This window comes from Castor canadensis, chromosome 6 (assembly GCF_047511655.1).
Source record: "Castor canadensis chromosome 6, mCasCan1.hap1v2, whole genome shotgun sequence".
Taxonomy (NCBI): Eukaryota; Metazoa; Chordata; class Mammalia; order Rodentia; family Castoridae; genus Castor; species Castor canadensis.
The window spans coordinates 79441985-79456891 of record NC_133391.1 but is presented as its reverse complement, the minus strand read 5'-3'; the positions used below and the strand labels follow the sequence as shown (position 1 = coordinate 79456891).

The 14907-nt window shown below is 53.3% G+C and overlaps 1 protein-coding gene across 6 annotated transcripts in view; it reads left to right on the top strand.

Annotated features, from left to right (window-relative positions):
* The window catches only part of Psd2 (pleckstrin and Sec7 domain containing 2), a 71029-nt gene that overhangs the window by 17789 nt on the left and 38333 nt on the right, over window positions 1-14907 (top strand). For 4 of the 6 annotated variants that reach the window (XM_074076885.1, XM_020167930.2, XM_074076882.1 and 1 more), the window contains exons 3-5: window positions 5591-5686; window positions 6304-6397; window positions 7532-8237. The gene's annotated coding sequence lies outside the window, so the exon portion shown is untranslated. The remainder of the gene's footprint in view (window positions 1-5590; window positions 5687-6303; window positions 6398-7531; window positions 8238-14907) is intronic. The other 2 variants (XM_074076881.1, XM_074076883.1) reach the window with 2 other exon arrangements.

Genomic DNA, 14907 nt, shown 5'->3' with positions numbered 1-14907 from the left:
TCCCTCCCCATTTCTTTGTTTGTTTGTTTTGGTGGTACTGGGATTTGAACTCAGGCTCACTTGATCCAGCCCACTCCCCCATTTCTTTAGTGACCTCACCTTCTCGCCCCTAATGCGTGTCTCTAGTGCACACATTTCTGTCTGCCACTCTGATGTCTGTCCTGGATGGCCGATTGATGTCTCCAGGCTTCAGTCCTGACTGACTCCTCCACCACAGAGCAACCAGTGGATCCTTAAAGCAAGTCAGATCAGGCCTGCTGTCTGCTCCAGACCTTCAGTGTCTCCTTATGTCACTAACAGCCAAAGTCCTTAAGTGGTTCACAAGGTCCTATATCATCTGTCCCTGCTACCCCTAGTCCTATCTCCTACATCCTTCCCTTTGCTCCTTGCTAGCCCATGAAAGTGTTCAGCACAGTCCCACTGCACTGATTCTTTCCTCCCTGGACCTTTCCTCTGCCACTGAGCTACATGACAATGTCCCTTACCTTGCTTGCTCAGTTATGTTTCTCCCCCTAGTTCTCTATTTAAAGTCTAAAGTGGCAATACCCCTCACTTGTCTACACTCTAGTCCCTCCCCTCTCGCTCCCCTGCCCCTGGCTTTTTCTTTTTTGCAGTGCTGGCAATGGAACCCAGGGCCTATGGATGTCAGTTGAGTGCTCTAGCACTGAGCAGGTCCTTCCCCCCAACCCTCCTGATCCCCTTCATGCTGCCCTATTTCTCCTGGTGCTCACCGCTGTCTATAATATAAACATCACTTATGCTGTTTCTTCTCTCCCTCCATCCTTACTGGAAGAAGTATTCAGAAGGGAAAGAATTTATCGTTTTTGTTCCTGATATGGTTCACTTAGAATTGTGCTTGGTACATGTGGGGGACTCAATATACATTCGTTGAATGAAAGAAGGGAAAACATAGGATATTTTGGGAAAGAATCTCCAACTAAAAATGAGTTAGAGCCCAGAAAATGTGGGTGTTGGCAGGCCAGGGTTGTGGCCATGGAGCTGTTTGCTGTCAACAGCCAAACCCGGTCTCCTGGTGACTCTCCCCATTTCCCCCCACCATCAGTTCAGGTGGACGGCCACAGTGATTGGTTCTGGGTGGATGAAGGCTGAATGCTGAGACTTGAGCGCATGCAGTGTGAGAACAGGTAAGGAGCCATCGTTCCTCAAAGCGGGACAATGGCTCAGCACTGCCTTAGCCACCCTGAAGAGCCCTTCTGGAAAAAAAGGCTGCATGAGAATCCTGGCCCAGGAGGAGAGCTTGGTTCTCTACCACCAGAAGTCCCTTCTCACTGGTCAGTTGGAGTTGGATTTCTGTCACTTGCAACCACTTACAGTGTCCCTCCCTGAGTTCCTGAACTGGGGATTGAGTTTAGAACTGCCGAGGAGTATGGGGTGTGCGGCCCCAGTGGTAGCCCCAGGCAAGCAGGGCTGAGGCTATCAAGTGCACTCAGATCAATGCAGATTGCAGGGGTGTGGAAACGCATCCTACTCTCCAGAGGGGCTCTCAAGCCATCAGAAGAGGCTGTGGACACACCCAAGGACCCTGTTACATCAGAGCTGCAAGCTAAGCTGAGACGCATTCCGGGCAAACTCCGGATGGGAAATAAGATCAGATATCCCTCTGGAGCTCGAACTCTCCCCCCATCCCCGGTGCAGGGGCAAGAGCCCAGTTACATCGCACTGGGAAGTGGGGACTGGGCCTGCCACTTTCCCCAGGCATGTTCTGGGGTAAATCACTTAACTTTCAGCGAGTGATAGTATTCTCAAAGGTAAAATGGAACGAATGTCAGCCTTACAGGGTTGTCGTGAGCATGAAAGGGGATAAGGTGTGCCCCAGGCCTGAAAGTTCGTTGTCACTGTAGTCTGGCGTTCTCTCTGCTAGGATTCTTGCCCATACTGCAGGTGCAGTTTCTGAAGGCACCAGCAGGTGACGCCCAGACCCCAAAAGAGCCCCATTGCTGGGCTCCTTTTTGCGGGCACCGAGAGGGTTCAGGTGCGGCGGCTTCTTCTTAGATCCCTACCTTCCTGGCTGTAGTGGGGCGAAGGGCTTGCACTCCCCTCTGTTCTTTGTGGCCTCTGGCTCATGAAACAGGGGTCCACGGTCACCACCGGGTGGGGGGGCTCCGTTTTCCGTTTTTGTTGTGTGAGAAAATGGTGTTCAGATACAGTCTGGGCAAAGCTGAGGAAATACTGAGGTTGGACTATATAAAGAATTTCCAGGAGGCAGCATCACGACTCAGAGTCTGGTGACAGGTATCCGCTGTCGGAGCTCGGGTGCGGCTGGGCCTCGTGCTGAGGCAGGCGGATGATCCCTATGGCCTCTGCAGGTTCCCTTTCTCGGTGCAAGCGAGTGGGGTTACCCTTGCCTGTAGGCTGTGCTTGGCACCGAACCGACGCGCTATAATTCTGAATCCGGCCAGCAGAGGGAGGCAGAGAGCCGCCCGCGCCTTGGCTCCACTCCCTCCCAGCCCCAGTTCGCCCTCTCGGGAACCTTCCAGCCTTGGCTAGGTCTGCCCGGACAAGACCTGACGTGTCAGGTGTCCCTCCGCTTTGGAAAGAGGCATGCCCTGCTCCCTCCTGCTGGCCTCTTGAAGAGAGTGCTTGGGATGATGGAAGGGTCACTCCCATCCTAATTCAACTTCCCCAAACTGAGCCCCTTCCTCTCTGGGCTTCCGTGGACTTGCTGGCCACTCTAGTCCTGCAGCTCCAAGTTCCTGGGACAGGGTGACATTACTTCCCAAAGAGGAGGATTTGGGAGGAAGGAGGATTGGGGTCCTCACCTAGACCCCCCTCCCCACCCAGGCCACTGGCCAGCTGGGCCCCAGGAAGTGGGTCGCCCAGCCCATTCCACCCTGGCCAGTTCCCGGCATTCTCCTGGACAGCCTCCCAGAGGCCCACAAAGGCCCTCAGATGAAATTCTGGACCATGCATTGCTGTGCCCTGGGCCTGGGGCCTGCTGGCTCGAGGCACTGCAAGTCCTTGGCACTCCTCGTGGAGCTTTTTCTACTTGCCCTGGACCAGGTCTGGCACCATCCATGTTTGCTGGGGGACGGGTGGCCAGGCAGCCCCTAGAATTGCCCATGGCCTAGCTTTCCTCCAGGGGACTGTCTCCCACTTCATGCTGGCTAGCACTCATGGTCAAGGACTGCTCAGTGGGAATGGTCTTCTTTTCCTCCTAGCTGATGCAGGAGTCATGTCCCCACTGACAGAAGACCTGAGGCTCCTAGCCTCACCCCATAGGCTCTTGACACAAGCTTTCCCTCCTGGTCCTGTGGAGATTTGTCCATGGCCTCTTCATCATTCACTGTTTGCTTATCCACTTTCCGGTGCCTGCTGTATGCTGGCCCTGGGCTCAAGACAGATCTGGGGACTCAGAGAAGTAAGAGGGGTCCTTGGTGTGTTAAGTGCTGTGATGGGGGAAGCCATGGCACCCTGTGAGCCTGGAGGGGTGCCTGTCCAGTCTGGGAACACCTCCTGAGAGAGGCCTCCCCTGACCACCAGTGGGAGGAGCCCTCACCCTTCTGGCCAGGTGCTGCTACACTCCTGATTTTTTGTTGGTTTATTTATTTATTTTTGATAGTACTGGGGGGTAGGCACTCTACTAGTCGAGCACACCCCCACCCTAACCTTCCTTCTGTATCTGCTGATGGGTTCCTTATGGGAATGCCTCTTCTGTGCCAGGCTCCTTTCTAGCCCCTGGTGATACAGAAGTGAAAGAACACAATTTGCACCCTCATGGAGCTTATGGTCCAGGAGGGTGGTAGTGGTGGTAGTGTTGAGACAGATGACCAGAATAAGCAAGTAAACTTGGAATATAGACACATATGTTATGGAGGAAAAGAAAGCAGAGAGGGGGTGAGGAGTGTTAGAACAGAGATCTGAGGGAGTGAGGGGTGGGCCATACAAATACCCAGGGGCGGAGGGCTGCAGGCAGAGGAAACATTACAGACAAAGGCCTTGAAGTTGGAAGGTGTGACTGAACAACACTGAGCCTTTCAAAGACTTTGAGCAGATGAATGTGAGAATCTGCTTCCATTCCCAGGACATACTTGGCTTATGTGGAACTGCTAGGAATTGAACACAGAGATGGGGTGCTGGCAGGGAGCTGGGCTGGGCCAGATGGTGGCAGTAGAGCTGTTGAGAAGTGGTCAGTTTGTGACATTGGTGGAATGTCAGTCTCTCAGAATTCATCTAGGGATTAGATGTGGCTGTGAGAAGAGGGGAGGCAATGATGAGTTCCAGGTTTGGCCTGGTGACATCTACTGGGGAAAACAGAATGAGGTCCTGTTGGCTTGGGTTAGGGTGGGGACCTCAGTCTGCACTTTGGTATCTGGGTGTGAGCTGGGAGGAGGTCAAGGCTGGAGAAGCACTTGCTGAGACTCTTCAGGTGCAGCTGGGCTTTGAAGCTGGGGTGGTCCTGCCAGGGAGAGTGGGGTGGAGGAGCCCTAAAGCACTTCTGGTGAAGTTTGTAGGTCAGGGAGGGGAGGAGGCACCACATGGCAGTAAGGAGTCCCCAAGTCAGGATGACCAATCCCTGTTAAATGCTTCCGGGACATGAAGACGAGGTCTGCAAATCGGCTTTTGGATTTGGTGTTGTGTGCATTCCTGAGATCAGGCCACAGTCAGCCCACCCAGCACTTTTGTACAAATGTTAGAAAACAGTGGCCATTCCAGGTGGACCTGGCTAGGCAGGCACACAGAGGGGCAGCAAACTTGATGCTGCCCTCCCAGGCATGGGCAGCCTTGCTCCAGGCGCACAGCACAGTGAGAGAACAGGTGATTACAGTTCCTCTCCACCCTCTGTGGACTCCCAAAGCCACTGAGCAGTGCCCAGCCTGCACATCTGTACTCAGCAGCTGTGTTAGGGATTTTGATGGGTGGGGTCATGAAGTGTGTGTGTGCAGGGGGACAAGAACTGAACTGGTGTTCCTTCAGGAGAGAGGAATTGGAAAGAGCTGGCGTGGACAGCTCAATGGGGAAGTGGAATGAGCAATGGGGCATTAGCAGGAGAGGCAGGAAGCACTGGCCACACGAGGGTGGACTGAGGGACGGCTTCCCATGCGGGGAACCAAGAGAAGCAAGTGGGGTCATTGGACATGGCTGGGGGTCGAGGGTAGGAGGGGCCCTAGAACTTCAAATTTGAGGTAGAAGCATCTAGAGAGGCCATTGGACAGGTGGAGTAGAGCCTTTCTGTGTGGATGGGGCTTAGGGCGGGGCTTAGAGCAAGGCTGCACCCAGCAGGTGCTCTGTGAGCACTTGAATTGGCCTAGGGAATCCTTACCCAGACTTCCTTCCAGAATCTGAGCCTCCCATCAGGGAAGTGGAAGGATTGGGTTATTTCAGAGATTTCTGGGACAAGCCTCCTCTGGGCCCAGGGTTGAACCCTAGTGAGCTCCTACAGTTGGAGGGTTTCAGGCTCTGGCGTCTTTCCCCTGAATTCAGCTCAGGCCAAGGAAGAACAGGAGACCCTGCTGTGGTCTGGGGAAGCAGAAGGCCAGATAGAGGCTGTGGTAGAACTGTGACCTGCCCCTGCTTAGGAGTGCTGACGCATCACAACACAGCTGTCCCCATCTCTGTGTGCTCTTTCCAGGATCCCATGGACCAGTCAATAAGTCATGGTGGGAGGCCCTCAGTGTGTGTGGGTCTTTGGTCTAGCCTCCAGCACTTGCTTCCTGAGACCTTTCAGGTGAGTGGGGAGGAGAGCGAGGTCACTTGGAGGAGCAGGTACAACTGCAGGCTTTTCTTTCCATGGAGGGCACTGGGGAGTGTGACACATGTGGCTGATGGGTAGAGATGCTAGTCCTGCTGTCTTTCAAGGGGCAGGAGTAGTGACAAGGAATGATCACAGTATCCCTCCTCCTGTGCCCATGAGGTGCCACTGAGCCTCAAGACAGTCTTATGAGTCAGTACCATGAGACAGAGGGAAGGTAAGGCTCAGGGGATGGCACAGCTGTCCCTCAGCCACATAGCCAGTAAACTCAGATACCAGACCAAACTGGGGTCTCCTGACTTCTGCAACACAGGAGCAGAGACGGGATCTGGTGAGAGCTCCGTGTGCCTTTCTCTGTCTGTGTCTGTGTCTTCCTTCTGTCTCTCCCCTGTAACTTACCATGTGATTGGTGCTGAGGTGAGTTGTGAACAAGGCAGTCCTTCAGAGCTCAGTTCATTGGTGGAAGAAAGTAAAGCACTCCTCCATGAGCAAGGCATCAATATGACTGGATAGCCGTGTCCCAGAGTGCATCTATGTGCCAGGTCATGCATAGTGGTCACTGAGCATACCAACTGCTTTTGTCCCCACTTCAGCCCCATGAGGTCTGTTATCATCTTCACCTGCCAGATGAAGGGATAGAAACTCACAAAGATGTTCCAGCTGTAGCCTGAGGTCATGACTCCAAGGGTGAGTGTGGAATAAAAACCCCATTACCCCTGCTTCCTCCAAAGCCTCTTCCTGTTGCCAGGTCCCCTTTCCCCCTCAAGAAAACTCTGGGAACCTACCCAGAGTGCCCCCCCACCTTGTTTCTGGGGTCTATGGAATGGTTGGGGGCTTGATGGGCAGTGAGGGGGCTATGGTCTAAGTGTCCACTGGTTCAGACCTCCTGAACTTATGCTCATGGACCCTCAGTTTTCTCATTAGTAAAATGGGTTGTAGGATGGTTTTGAGGGTCAACTATGACACAGAGAAAGAACTTAGTGTGGATTCTGGCACATGGCAGATGCACAGTATCAGAGGTATCACCATGGTTGATGAAACCCAAGCTCTAGTACGAGGAGGGGGAGATTAATTGCAATTCAGACACCTTGAATAGGTCAGACATCCCTCATAGGTCAGCAAATCTTCTCTGTGTCCCCTAAGAAAGGAATCTCCAATTGTGTGTGTGTGTAGAAGATCAGAGAAGACTTCATGGAAGAAGGGGCATTTTTAAGCAGGAATTTGATGGTTGAGTAGGAGTTGACTGAACACAGCAGGGTCAGGGTGCACCCAGGCAGAGGGTGGAACAACTGCAAAGGTGGAGGGTGCTGGGTGTGGTGAACAGGCGCAGGGGGCTAGAATGGAAGGAGAGAGGTGGACAGTGGCTTCCTGTGGCAGGGCTTGACTCTAATCTGCTTTCCGCTCTAGGCCCGCACACCCTGGTCCCCTTAGCTCCCTTAGTTCCCTGTGGTTACAGTGCCCTTTAGCACCTCTCCCAGAGGCTCTGCAGTAAGTTCTTCTTAGTGTCTAGCCCAGGCACAGTCCGGTCAACCTTCTTCTTGGGAGCTAGAGTCCTGGAGTGAGGGGAGGGCTTCAAGGTCATGACTAATCATGGGAGAGAGGTAGGGTAGGTGCCTTGTTTGCTGGTTTCCACAGCCCTGTTTGAACTCTGTCTCTATGGCCTCTATCTGCCTAGGGTAGCCCCAACCTGGCACCAGGACTTCCATCCTTGGTTGGACTCACTGCTCACCTTTCACCTCCCTCAGGGTCTCCTTTGTCTCTCCCTGTTCTCTTCTGCTCTCCCCCCAACCTCCAGTGCCCAACTGTCCTTGTCACTCCTAGGTCTGTCTGGATCTCTGTGTCTCCCTCCTGGGATCCTGCACCTTGCTTTCCTGCATTCCCCACTCCCTCCTTGTCGGGGGTATCAGGGTGAGAGTGTTTGGGGGTGGAGTGGGGGCAGAAGTCAGGCTGCTGGAGAATGGAAAGAACCCCCTCCCCTATCTGAAGGAGAGCCGGTCGGGTTATGCAGGCTCAGTCCCCCTGCTGAGGGCATTGTGGTTGGATCTGGCCTAGGGTTGGGGACAGAGGGCCCGGTGGGGCTAGGAGGGGGCGGAACCTCGCGGCGCTCCCTTCCCCCACTTTCTTAAAGGGCCCAGCGCTGGGGGTGCGGGACTGGGTTGGCCGCGTCCTTCTGGGCCAGGGTGCACAAGGTTGAGCGCTCGGTGCCCAAGCATCGCGGGCGGGCCAGCCGGGTGGCCGTTGTCACCTCCCGCTCCGCTCCCGCCCGCAGTCTCCCCGCCCTTCCCCGCCCTTCCCGCTCCTCCCTCCCTCCCTTCCTCCCTCCTTCTCTCCTTGGTTCCCTCCCTCCTGCCGTCCGTCCCCCCACCTCTGCTCAGCTTCCCTACAGCCGCTGTTCCAACACCTGAAGGGACAGAAGCGGGCTCGGGGAGCTCCAACAGGCAGCGGCGGAGCGGGACGGCCAGTCCAGTGGGGGCCTCCGCATGGCCCCACCGTGAGAGGCTGGACCCAGCGGCTGGGACCAGGAGTGGTGAGTGGGGCCGCGGGGCCACTATGTCCCCAGGGCCCGCGTGCTCCGGGACCCCGCCCCTCCCTTCTCGAGGCCAGTCTGGGGACTGGGAGGAGAGCCTGGGGGATAAGGAGAGGGATGCACGCTGGGTGGCGGGAGCCGCCCTCCGCCCTCTATGCCCGCTAGGGTCTGCTAACAAAGCTACGTTTCGAGATCAATTCCGCGGCATCCAAAGGATGCGGTTGTCATGGAGATGGGGTTGAGAGAGGAAGCCCGAGATGGTCGGGACTGGGCTAGGGAGTGGGGGCACCGCACTGACCCCCAGTCCAACCTGCAGGGAGGGTTAGGGCTGGCCAGTCCAATTGTCTCCTGGGCTCTGCCTCCTGATCCCCCTTTTGTATAATCCCAGTGTCAGTGTGTGCACGAATGGGGTACCAGTGGCAGTTTGGTGGCCTGTGATAAGGGTGTTGTGTGCTGTGGCCTGCCAACAGCCACCTTCTCAACGGAGGAGCAGCTTAGAGGATTTATTTCTGTTTCCAGTTTCCCAACTTTGACAGCCAGGCTTGGCGGCCAGGCCTTTCTGGCTTTGCCGCTAGAACAGGGGCTAACATGGGGGCGTGGCAGGCAGCCGGCAAGGCCTAGGAGGCACATAATGGCTATGCCAGCTCTGGGGGAGAGAGAGGTCCTTGGAGTGGGCTGCTGGGACTGGGCGGGGCAGGGAGTCCAGATGTGGGGATTGCCCTGTGCAGTTGGCCTCCTCCTGGACTTCTTGCTGTCCCTGGAAGATCTGAGGGCCCTCTGGAATGAGAACTGGGGGGGGGGGGTGGTCATTGTTTCTGCACAGGCTCTGGGGGCCACTGTCCAATGCTCACCCCTTTATCTTGGGGCCATCTTGTGGGGTTCAGGGACTGGGAGATGGGGGGGCAGGTGCAGCAATGACAATAGAAAGAGGGTCCAAGTCACCTGGTAGGTTCAGAATTCAGGCTGAGCTGTTAGAGAACAGGAGGGTTAGCCTGGGTTTTTTTTTTTTTTGGGGAGGGTGGGCATTTGAATTTTCCTGGGTTCCCGCATTCCTTCTTCCAGACCCTTGGAGGCAAGAGCTGTTTAATGGGGGCTACTTGGGCAGCTATCAGAATTGTGCATAAGGAGCCTTGGGACTACCTACAGTCCCAGACCTGGCCCTGGGTAGATGTTCTTCTTCCACTCCCTCCCCTGAGATATTAGGAGCCTTGCATCCCAGGGAAGCCCCAAGTTCTGTGGCCTGGGACCTCTGAATCAGAAAAATGGACCAACCACCCTTGCCTGCCCACCTCATGTCTCCCAAGGAGAGAGCTGCCCTTCCCAAGCCCTTTCCTCACAGTGTATGGTGGGAGGCAGTGGCTTTTGAGTGGGACTCAAAAGTTTGCACAGTTTGGTCCTGGAGGAAACATGACAGGTCTATAGCATGTGTCCAGAACTCTCGGGTTCCTACACATGGGAGTGAGTAGGTGGGTGTGGGCTAGCTAAAGGTAGAGAGGAATGGTTGGGATGTCCTGGGAAGGCCTTCTCCGCTGGTGCCTCTTTCAGGGTTGAATTGTTAATGCTTAGAGATCTCCTGTACCCCAACATGTGCTGCATGCCAGGCTGAGAGGTCTCATTCCTGCTGCCTGTCCAGGTCTGACAGTTATGGAGTGTGTATTTCCCAAGCGGACTTGACCAACAGAGCCCACCTCCCTAGTTTTTCCTCAGGAGGGAGCAAAGCTAGCTGGAAAGAATGACTTCCTCTTCTTGACAGGACTGAGAGAGAAGGGCTGGAGACATCACCCCACCCATCTTCCATCTGTGGAGCACCACCACTATGTTGGGTACTGTGACACATAACAGCCTTTAGAGGGAGGAGTACCATTACTCCTGTTGTGTGGAAGAGGATGCTGGAGCTCACAGCGCTGTTGTCTTGTCACAGTTGCCTGGATAGTAAGTGGCAGAGTCAGGACTTATACCCAGGCAGAGATTTCTCAGGCTTAGACCTGGGCCCCAGGCTCATCTTCTGCTTTCCTGGAGTTACAGCTTAGGAGAGAGATGGGCTTGAGTGTCTCTTCATCTGGGCAAAGGAGTAACCTGGGGGGAAACCGAGGCCCTACTCTGGGGTCTCTTAGGGAGATAGGATGAAGGCATTCCCATTCCGGACATTTGCTTGCAATAGATCGACACTGCTTCTCTCGACAGACGATGATCTAGCCCTCCTTTGCCAGATGGTCTTTTCCAGGAAAATCTGTTTTGAGCGGTGTCTTATGTCTGGGGCTCCATATTTAGCCTGGCTCCTCTCACAGGAGGATACACTCAGGCTGTCGCCCCTTGAGGAGTGTTTGGAGGTGGGGTGGGCCTAAGGCCAGACCTGGCTCCTTGCCATAGCTCCGCAGAGGTGGGGTGGGGCCCACGTGCCCTGACTGAGAGCTGCTCTGCTCATCTCCCTGGGGACTGGCTGCTCCCTTAGAGCCCTTATCCCCAGGCAGGTTGACTCCCAGAGAGGCTACTCCGGGGGATCTGGCCCCTTTAGGGGATTAGTCGCTCCAGGGCTGTGCTTGCCTGGCCTGGGTGACTCGGGCTCGCCTCAGGTTTGTGTGCTGCTTGGAGGCAGAGGACCCTCCTGTCCTGCAAGCCCAGTCCTCAGCAGCCCTCTTTGGAGCATCTCCCTGCACCGCCTCGTACTTTCTGTCTTGTCATGCTTGATAGTGTAGTGAATACCCACCTCTACCCTCTTCACCTAGGGACTTACATTTGCCCATGTTAATACTTTGCCACATTTGTTTCTCCCTCTTTCTCTCAACCTTTTTTTTAAATTGTTGTGTATGGGATACATTGTGGCATTTATAAAAGTTCTTACAATATATCAAATACATCACACTTGAATTCACCCCCTCCTTCATTCTCTTTTATCCCTCACCCCCCTGCATTTTCTCTCAATCTTTTGAATGTAAGTTGTAGTCTGGATATGTGGCTCAAGTGGTAGACCACCTGTTTAGCAAGCATGAAGCCCTGAGTTCAAACCCCAGTATCACCAAAACAAAACAAAAAAAAAAGTAAGACACAAACATCATAACACTTCACCTCAGATTACTCCAGCATAACTGGGTGCCGGTGGCCCATGCCTGTAATCCTGCTACTCAGGAGGCAGGGATCAGGCCAGTCCTGGGCAAATAGTTCACCAGAACCTGTCTTGAAAATACCCAACACTAAAAGGGCTGGTGGAGTGGCTCAAGGTGTAGGCCTGAGTTCAAACCCCAGGACCACCAAAAAAAAAAAAAAAAGAAAATTACTTCAGCATGAATTTCCTGACACAAGGACATTTTTCTGCCAAACAACTAATACCATTATCATACCTGAGAAATTTAGTAATGATACAATTTGACCTAACATGTAGTCCATATTCAAGTTTCTTGAGTTGTCTCAGTAATGCCCTTTATAGCTATTAATTTTTTCTTTGTGTGTGTGTGTCAAGGAGCATATATTGCATTTGGTTAGCATAGTAAGTCTTTTAATCTGAATTAATCCCCTGATTCTTAAAGGTTTTTTTTCTTCTTTTCTTTTGTTTGTTTTTTAAATGGCATTGTCAATTTTGAAGTCTTGTGGCATCTTGCACATTCTGGATTTATCTTCTTGCTCACTCCTGATTAGATTTGGGTTAAACCTTTTTGGGCAAGCATAGGTAATGTCCTGTTTTCAGTGTGTCACAAGTCACATGCTATTAGCTTATCCTACAATAGATGTTGTTAACTTAGCTCACTTGGCTGAGTGACCCTCAGCCTCTTTCAATCCTGTTCTTCCTACTTCCTGCCCTCCAGAAGCTTCATCCACCTAGTCATCCATGCCCCAGCAAAAATGACCAAATCCTATTTCAGATCAGACACTGGAGAACAGAGATCCAGTAGACACTGTGGACCCCAGGGTGGGAGATGGATGAGCTGTACCAGGCAGGTGTTGTTGGTAAGGAGAGAGGGGAGGCCCTGAGAAAAGAGTGAGGGACAGTGAGGTGTGAGGAAATAGTGGGCATAAGGTAAAGGGGGCGCAGATCACAGCTGACCTGGGGTGAGGGCTGCAGCTGACTTTTCCCCCAAAGGGTCTTCCAGAGGGGAAGTTTTGAGGTCTGGAGGGCACTCTGAGGAGGAAGAGTGGGATTGGCAAGGCCAGCATGGTGGAAAAGAGACCAATCAGGAGGCTGTGACATCGTCCAGTTTAAGACACCTGGTAACTGGGTCCAGGGCTGCTGAAGGGACAGAGAGAATGAGGAGGGCATGGAATAAGTTAGTAGGTAGGGGGACAGTCCCAGTGTCTGGCTAGTGAAATGAAGGAGAATGGGCATGAAGAGCTGCCATTCAGTGTCTTGGTAGGGTGTAGCAAACCCTTTTTTGGTGTGTTAGGCCTGAGGTACCTTCCAGGTCAGAGGAATGGGTGGCAGAGGCTGAAGAGAGCCTTTTCCCAGGTGCTCACTGTCTGCAAAGCTCATTTTGAAGTGAGGGGAGAGGAAGACCATACATAACCCACAAAGGGAGTGGGTGGTAGGCTTCCAGGTATCAGCCAGGCAGGGACTGGAGCAGGCTAGAGTTCATAGATGTTGCCCCTGTCAAAGTCAGAATGCTCCCTGCCTTGAGGACCCCAACTCTTTTTCCTCATTCTGCTGCTTTTTTGGTTAGCAAAACCCAACCTTGACAAAATCCAGTGCTTGACCTATTCCATGGCGTCTGAGAAAAAACATGACCCCAACTGTTCTCACTGTAGGCCCAATCCCAGGAATTTAGAGGGGCCCCTGTGCCATCCAGCACTCACACTACAGTTCTGAGTCTACTGCCCTCAACCCATCTTCTCTTCACCCCTCCTCCCTTTCAGTTGTGAACCTTTGAGAGAACAGAGGCACTCAGAACTTTCTCAGACTCCCATCATTGTACTCACCCACATCTACCTGCTTCTGCACCCCCCTGCCACTGTGGGTGAGGTGCTCCCTTCTAAGGCTACCCCTCTATTTGTGTGCTAAATCTTGTCTCTTTGTGCCTGCTTGAGGACAATGCTCCAGCAAGAGCTCCCTTCTGGGTCATTGCTTGCACTTTTCTTCTAGATCATTCCACCAGCCAGCATCTTGCTGCTGTCTCTCCTGACTTAAAAGATCGTTCTCTTGTCTTCTTCAGCCAGCATCACTGCATCTCTCTTCTCTTCTTTGCAGAGAGTCTCCCAGAAGACTTGTCTAGTCTCCTTGCCTCTCTTCCTCCTCTCTGATTCCACTCCAATTCCACTTTCACCCCAGCTCTCTGCTGACCCCTCCTTTCAAGGTCCCCAGTGACCTCCATGTTGTTGTACCTTCAATCTCCCTCATCTTTGAAGTGCTTCTTTGGCTTCTAGGTCACCATGCTCCTGTTTTCCACTCACCTCTTGTGTTGGTTGCTCCTTCTTAGCTTCTGTTGCTGGGTAATTTTTTTTGTTGTTTTATTGGAGTTTGAACTCAGGGCCTTGTGCTTGCTAGGCAGGCTCTCTACCACTTGAGTGGGCCCCCAACCCTTTTTGCGTTAGTTATTTTTCACGTGGGGTCTTACATTTTTTTCCCTCAGGGATGGGCCTTGGACTGAGAACCTCCTACGAACACCTCCCTTGTAGCTGGAATTACAGGAGTATATCACCATACCTGTCTGGCCCTGTTGCTAGTTCTTGGTATGAAAGCACCCCAGGACTCAGTTGCCTTCCCTGTGGTTCTGATCTTATCTGGTACCATGGCTTTACCTGCCACCTGTGTGCTGCCAGTCCCCCTGCCCTATCCCAAACCTCATCCTCCTTCCTGAGCTCCAGGAACCTACTCTGCCCCTCAATTTTCCTTTCCAGTTAAATTTCTCCAACCTCGAGCTGTCTCTCCTTCCCAGACCAGTTCCACTCATTCTTCCCCTTCTCAGGAGGCACAACTCTGCATTCTGGTTGCTTTTTTCCTTTGTCTCCTGTCCCACGTATTGCCCATTGAGGAGTGAGGCTTTACGAGTGCCCAGCTGTCCCTTCAGTGGGCCAGGGCAAGCAAGGATTGTAGAATGGCCCAGCCAAGCCCCTTGTACACTTGCTTACTTTGTGACACATGCTGTGGATGGGATTTTCTTCCAGGAGGACACAACCTTTATGAGACCTGAGCTGAAATTCTAAAGCAGAGACAGGAAAGGACAGGAAAGAGGAGGGAGATTGGGAGGGAAAGGACTTGTGGGGAAGATTAAGAGGAGCAACACAAGAATGCAGGAAGGTGGGGAGGAAGGTCAGAGGGAAGGAGGTCTGGCAGGAGAGAGATCCCCTTGGGGGTGTGGACAGAAAACGTGAGGCTCTAGAGTGTAGGGAATGTGAAAACTGGGCAGAGATGGGGGAAGATGGAATTCTTGGTTCACCTCCCTTGACTATTGAAGGAGACTCGGGGAGACAGCTCTGACTCTAAGCTTACCACCCTATTGGGCTTCCTTGGTGCACCCAGTCCAGGTGTTTTCCGAGGGCAGGGCTGGTCAGTAGGACCTGAACCTGGTCGGTCACTGTAGCTCTTGGTACTGTAGCTCTTGACTCAGCCCACAGGCCATGGGTCAAATGTAGGCTCCAGAAGTAGTGGATTCCCGGGTGTCCTCTGAAGTTCAGGAGAGCAGAGTAATGATTGTTCTGGTTGTGGACTCCCTTAACCAGGACAGCCCGGTCCTTTGTGGTTCCA